Below are 7449 nucleotides of genomic sequence, written 5' to 3' on the forward strand. Positions count from 1 at the left end.
GTGTATTTATTTTAGTCTGTTTTTCACCACTGGTTTGATTATTTCATGAATGTGAATTCTTCATATAGGAGACCAAGAGAACAAGCCATGGAATTGAGCTTTTGTAAACACAGAAGAATGTTGTATATAGTTTTAACTCATAAGGTTTGAGTGGGTGTCTGCAATTCCCGGCATATCTGGCCGCAGCCATCTTTGCAGTTTTCAGCCATCTGTAGACTGGAGAGACATTTCATAACATTGATGACTGGATATCAGTCACTTCTAAACATGCATCTGAAAACATAATGTCAGTAGTAATACGTTGAAGACCAAGTGTAATTGAAAACCTAGCTATCCAGCACTAAGTATTTTTTTTCAAACGATCCTTTAGGCCTATAATTCCTAATCATAGTTTAAACCACGTATCTTTTTTTTTTTAATCAGGCAGAATGGTAACTACTGTATCTAATTATCGTCAATTCATAGCAGCACTACTCGGAATATTGTATGCATGTCTAAATGATCATCCTAATTTATATCATTACCTTTAAATTGACGAGAGAAGAAATTGGGATTAGGTTTAAATCCTAGCTCTGCACTTCAAAGACATTGTAACTGCAGTGCTCTGCCTACATTAAGATATTCTTGTAAACTATGTATAGTTTGCCACCTGGTGGACTAAACGATCAACACAAATCTGAACTGAACTAAACAGCTCAGATTCATTTCTGCTTGTTTAAGTACATCATTGTGAAAATATTAATTTTACCGAAATACAATAATATTCTAATCTGTCGATCCATCCATGATCAATAAAACCATAACTGAATCACAGTGAGGTAACACTATGTGACTACAGTAAAATCATGGGAAGGGAATTGACCTATCAAACGAAATATTTTACTATAATGATTGACCCAGAAGCTGCATTGTTGACTAGAGTGCTCAGATTGAATCCTGGCCTTAATTACTGTGTTGATGTCATTATTTTCACAGATCTATCAACAAAGAACCCAGGATAGAGGGGTTCAGTGAATGGGGTCTGGACTCTGTGGAGAAGGGTCATTGTGTCAGAGACACTGTAGAAAGACAGAGTTCCTGCCCTGTGGTCCAGGTACACTCCTACTCTGGTGGAAAGGGGGACACATATGGCAGTCCGTTTACCATTGTGGTAGAAAGTGCCGCGAGAGGCACCACATTCCAAACACCAGGCCTGATTACTGGCTCCAAACCACTCATAATTACCTCTCCTGCTGATCCCTTTATATGAGACAGCTATACAAACCTCCACCCCGGTCCACTCTACCTCCCAGTAGCAGGCTCCAGACAGACCCTCTCTACACAACACCTGGGGGCATGTGGTAAATCTGTCTGGATGGTCAGGATAAAGCTGGTTGTTATCACTCCATGTCACCTTTCTGTTCCCCTCAGACAGACACAGACAGTTAAATGCCGTGTTGGGATCCAATGTGAGCTGACAGGAACCTGAGGATGAAGACAAAACAACAGGTGAAATGTATGTGTGCATCCAGGTGTTTGTGTGTGTAGTATATTAAAGTGTATTGTACAGTATGTTCTTTACTCACATTCCAAGAACTCCTCTCTGGTTTTGGGTTCAGGCCTTGTCTTCTGACAGGTGGTGTCATCCAATGTGATGCTAGTCCTCCAACTGACAGTCTAGACTGAGTTCAGCCAAATGACGGAAGACAACGGGGCTCAGAAGGTCGAACAATGTGGACTTTTGTCACTATGGAAACATAGTAAATGAAATATCACAGTTCAATATTGATCATGACAAAAACATTACAGTAATTCAAGTGGCTCAATAGTTGAAAGAGGTTTAGGTAATTGGTTTAGTAATATCAATGACCAGATAAATGACCAACTTTTTACAGAGATCTTGGCAATACTCCCAGAGCAGATCTTTTTAACTTGACTTTTCAGCTCAGAGACTGATTTCTTTACATCCTAAAAGAAGACGTGTTGGTTGACAGTGATGCTGGGTAACAGAGGGACATAGAAAGACTGGAAACTCTACAGAGACAAATCAGAAAAACAGAGAAAAGATGAGAAATACAAACATTTCACTTTCAGCAGTAACAACTGATGCTGTGGACAGAGAACCCTTGATGTCACCTGGAGGAATTGGATGTTGTCTTCTGTGTTTGAGAGCTGCTCCAGCTTGGCGTCTCTCCTCTTCAGCTCAGCCATCTCCTGGTCCAGTTGCTTCAACAGTCCTTCATCCCGACTCACTTAAGATTTCTCCTGGGCGCTGACCAGCTCCTTCACCTCAGAGTACCTTCTCTCAAGGTGGCAGGTAGCCTGGTGGTTAGACCGTTGGCCCAGTAACCGAAAGGTTGCAAGATTGAATCCCCGAGCTGACGAGGTAAAAATCTGTCATTCTGCCCCTGAACAAGGCAGGTAACCCACTGTTCCTAGGCTGTCATTGAAAATAAGAATTTGTTCTTAACTGACTTGCCTAGTTAAAATAAATAGAAGAGATCAGCTCAGTAAACATCCTCTCACTGTCTCCCACTGCTGCTTGTGCAGAGCGCTGTTAGGAAACAGAGGAGGGGTCCATTTCAACCAGTCCATTCAGCTCTCACCAGAACCCTGGAACATGGCCCAGCACTGGCTTCAGTTTTACTGCAGTTTAGTTTAGGAGGAGTAAGTCACTTTAGAGAGGGCTAACTGCTAAGTGGATAGAAGAGAGTTAACATGCACTCTACCAAGCTTATCTCGTTTGTGGCGCTGAGAGTTACTGCCCCAAAAATCTACATATGAGAAGAAATAAAAAATACAGCATATACAATTTTACCTCTGCACAAGGTAACATCATGTGTGCAGGATTTATTTATATTTAACTGCTAAGTGTATACATTTAAATGGTAAACACTCACCTTGAGTGGCTTCACAGCCTGTCTCAGCTCCTGCATCTCTTTCTCTCTCAACTGGATTTTCTGTTTGGATTTCTTCTATCACTGTACTTGAGAAAATTCAGGCAAAAATTCAGTCAACTTAAATGATGTGTTTGTTCAACTTGTCTCATATGTTCATTCAAATAAAAATTATTACTTTAGCATCTTAACTTTAAAAAAAATATTTTTTTATTTTATTTAACAAGGCAAGTCAGTTAAGAAGAAATTCTTATTTACAATGACGGCCTACCCCTGTCAAACCCGGACAACGCTGGGACAATTGTGTGCCGCCCTATGGGACTCCCAATCATGGCCGGATGTGATGCAGACTGGATAACTAAAAAAGGCTGTTAAAATACAGTGCATTCGGAAAGTATTCAGAACAATTTACTTTTTCCACATTTTGTTACGCTTCAGCCTTATTCTAAAAATTATTACATTGTTTTTCTCCTCATCAATCTACAGACAATACCCCATAATGACAAAGCAAAAACAGGTTTCTGGATTTTTTGTCAAATCTATAAAAGAAATCTGAAATACCACATTTACATATGTATTCAGATTCCTTACTCAGTACTTTGTTGTAGCACCTTTGATAGCATTTACAGCCTCGATTATTCTTGGGCATGATGCTGGCACACCTGTATTTGGGGACTTTCTCCCATTCTTCTCTGCAGATCCTCACAGGCTCTGTCAGGTTGGATGGGAAGAGTCGCTGCAGAGCTATTTTCAGGTCTCTCCAGAGATGTTAGATCGGGTTCAAATCCGGGCTCTGACTGGGCCACTCAAGGACATTCAGAGACTTGTCCCGAAGCCAATCCTGTGTTGTCTTGGCTGTGTGCTTAGGGTTGTTGGAAGGGGAACCTTCGCCCCAGTCTGAGGTCTTAAGCGCTCTAGAGGAGGTTTTAATCAAGGACCTTTCTGTACTTTGCTCTGTTCATCCTTCCCCCAATCCTGACTAGTCTCCCAGTCCCTGCTGCTGAAAAACATCCCCACAGCATGATGCTGCCACCACCATGCTTCACCACAGAGATGGTGCCAGGTTTCTTCCAGACGTGACGTTTGGCATTCAGGCGAAAAAGTTAAATCTTGTTTTCATTAGACCAGAGAATCTTGTTTCTCATGGTCTGAGAGTGCTTAGGTGCCTTTTGGCAAACTCCAAGCGGGCTGTCATGTGCCTTTTACAGAGGAATGGCTTCCGTCTGGCCACTCTACCATAAAGGCCTGATAGGTGGAGTGCTGCAGAGATGGTTGCCTCGACACAATCCTGTCTCTGAGCTCTACGGACAATTCCTTCAACCTCATGGCTTGGTTTTTGCTCTGACATGCACTGTCAACAGTGGGACCTTATATAGACAGGTGTGTACCTTTCCAAATCATGTCCAATCAATTGATTTTAGAACAAGTGGACTCCAATCAAGTTGTAGAAACATCTCAAAGATGATTAATGAAAACAGGATGCATCTGAGCTCAATTTCGAATACTTATGTAAATAAGGTATTTCTGTTTTTTCTTTTTAGTACATTTGCAAAACATTCTACAAACCTGTTTTCAATTTGTCATTATGGGGTATTGTGTGAAGATTGACGAGAAAAGTCAATAATTTAATCCAACTTAGAATAAGTCTGTAACGTAACAAAATGTGGAAAAAGTCAAGGGGTCTGAATACTTTCCAAATGCACAGTACTTACTAAATAATTGTAAGTTGAGGCCACTAACATACAATGCTTAATTAGACAGCAGCTCTTTGTCTGTTGGGAAGATTGTGGACTCCCACACACACAAACAGTACTTTTAACATACAATGTTTTCAACTTATATATTTCACACACATTGACGTACATGTATATCAATACATCACCATTGACTATAGTCTTCCCCAAGAGCACGAGGAAAGCCCAAATTGGACGGTTGAGTAACTGAGATTCTAGAAAACCTTGATGTCTTTTTGGCCTACTTGTATGCGGAGGAAAAAGGTGACATTGTTGCACTGCTTTTAGAATGTCAAGGTTTATTCTCAGATGTGCAAACTCAGACAAATGTAGCAGCAAGTGCTACAACAGTTGGGTGTAACTCACTGCCCCTCTAGTGCCTACCACCCAGAGTCTCAAGGTGCACTTGAGAGACTTGATCAGACTTTGAAGTCTATGTTGAGAGCTTACTGCTTTGAGTTTGAGAAGGACTGGGATGAAGGGGTCTTGTGGTGTTTGCAGCCCGGGAGGTTGTTCAGGAATCTCTTGGTTTTAGTCCGAAAGAGCTTGTGTTTGGACATCATGTCAGAGGTTTTTTGAGCTTACTTTGAGTTAAGATGCCCAAATAATCATTTATATTGAACATATGAAACAAGTTGAGCAAACACATAGTTTGAAGTTGACAGAATGTTTTCAACATTTTTCTAAAGTTGGAGCTAAGTTTGGGCCAACTAAAAGGTTCAATTCAGATAACACCAAAACAGGCAGTGGAACAAGTTACCTAATAGTAATTCATACTTTTGTAATATATTTTTTTTACTGTATATCATACTGGATGCACTTTCAACTTGATAGGTCTATGATAGGTAAAACTCCATGGTTTATGGAGGAAAAGTCATATGGGTGTTTGTATGTGTGTGAACGATCATGTGTTATCCCGGGTCTCCCACGTGCCAGAAAAGTGCATTAGCCCGCTAACCCAAAGCCTAGACATTAGCTGACGGAGTCAGTGCAACTCATGTCCCAGTTAAGGTTACACATCACGCAAATGTGGTCATGGAACACCTCTATTACATGCATGTGTGGTTGCTGTTTTACTTTTCATAGCCAGGTCATATGGAAATATATATGTACAGTAGTGATTCATATTCAGTAAGTACCAGTATTCTCACAGTCATGTGCGAAATTAACAACTATTACAGAGTTGTTGTCCTTACCTGTCTCTCAGTCCTTTCTGATTCAGCTGAGACAGTATAATGGTCTTTATGTTCATCCATTGTACACAGATAACAGATAAACTGCTGATCAGTACGGCAGTAAATCTCCACCAGTTTGTCATGATGAGAGCAGATCTTCTCCTCTAGTTGTGTGGAGGCTTTGACCAGCTTGTGCTTCTTAAAGGTAGGAGATTCATAGTGAGGCTGGAGGTGAGTCTCACAGTAAGAGGCCAGACACACCAGACAGGACTTGACAGCTTTGAGTTTTCTCCCAGTGCAGACATCACACGCTACATCTTCAGGTCCAGCATAATGGTGAGCAGGGGTACCAGCTTGGAGTCCTATCTTCTTCAGATTCTCCACCAATTCTGCTAGCATGGTGCTTTTCTTCAGAACAGGCCTTGGGGTGAAGGTCTGTCTGCACTGAGGGCAGCTATAGACACCCTTCAGATCATCCTGATCCCAGCAGTCCTTAATACAGCCCATACAGTAGCTGTGTCCACAGGGAATAGTCACCGGATCCTTCAGTAGATCCAAACATATTGAACAACTGATTGAATCCATGGCTGCTGCCATTGTGGTGCACACACTAACAGACTGAGCCGATTGAGAAATGTTATGTTTCTCTAGAAGTGCTTCTAAGTGATAACATTCCCTGGTTGTGTGTGTGTTCTCTTTCTCTGTACAGGGTGTGGCATTGGACAGAGACCAGGAAATTAGTGGTTGGTACATGTTCCATATATGGTACGTGTGCCATGCAACGCTATTTTTCTCCTTATTTTTAGAAGAATGTACAAGGACAAAAATCTGATGCAGTCAAGACAGGTGCTACCAGATTACCTATGGCAGCAACAAGTTTGTCTAAATAGCACGAGTCGGTTTTACCTTTCTCTCTCAAGTAGAAACTCTAATTGAGGCTACATTGGTGCGCTCTCTGTCCAATGTCTATGTGACCGGTGCATTGTCTTTTGATCGGCTTACATATGACTATAGGATCAGGGTTGGTGTTGATCTTTTATTCTCTGACAAAGAAACAAACATCCATAAATGAAATATTTTGCTGCCCCTACGCACCAACTCCTCTCTTCCACATAGAGACAGTAGAACGGCTAAGAACAACACTAATCTCGTTTGACAACGATATAATAGAATGCAATGTACAGTATAAAATGTAGCTAATGTATAATTTAGCCAGCCTATGGGCCTGGGCTAGCCAACTTTCATAAATCACAACCAGGCGTTACGTACAGTTAGTACATGGCGTGCACTTGCAAACTAACAGTAAAAAAAAATCTAAATATCATAACAAACAAAAACACTTGACATACCTGATAAAGAAACAAACAACATCCATAAATGAAATTGTGTGTTCCCCTTATACACCAACTCCTCTGTAAAGTATAAATGAACAGGGGACATGAATAGCCAATGATGACATGTACAGAGAAAAGTACAGTAACTAGCTACATTAGCATGTACAGCATTCACAAATCAACAGATAAAATGTTCATAAATGCATGAAATTCATAAATATCACAATATACTGATAGAAGGCCATAATATTACAATGTCAGTGACCATATAAACTCAGTATCTGTGTTTTAACATTCAGAATTGATCAGGTGCGCAACGTTCCCTGGGGAC

General features: G+C 40.9%; 1 pseudogene; it reads right to left on the bottom strand.

Moving 5' to 3' along the window:
* Positions 1–946: 946 nt before the first annotated feature.
* LOC139531726 (E3 ubiquitin/ISG15 ligase TRIM25-like) lies at positions 947–6381 on the bottom strand (annotated as a pseudogene).
* Between the last annotated feature and the right edge of the window lie 1068 nt (positions 6382–7449).

Source organism: Salvelinus alpinus, chromosome 10 (assembly GCF_045679555.1).
Source record: "Salvelinus alpinus chromosome 10, SLU_Salpinus.1, whole genome shotgun sequence".
NCBI lineage: Eukaryota > Metazoa > Chordata > Actinopteri > Salmoniformes > Salmonidae > Salvelinus > Salvelinus alpinus.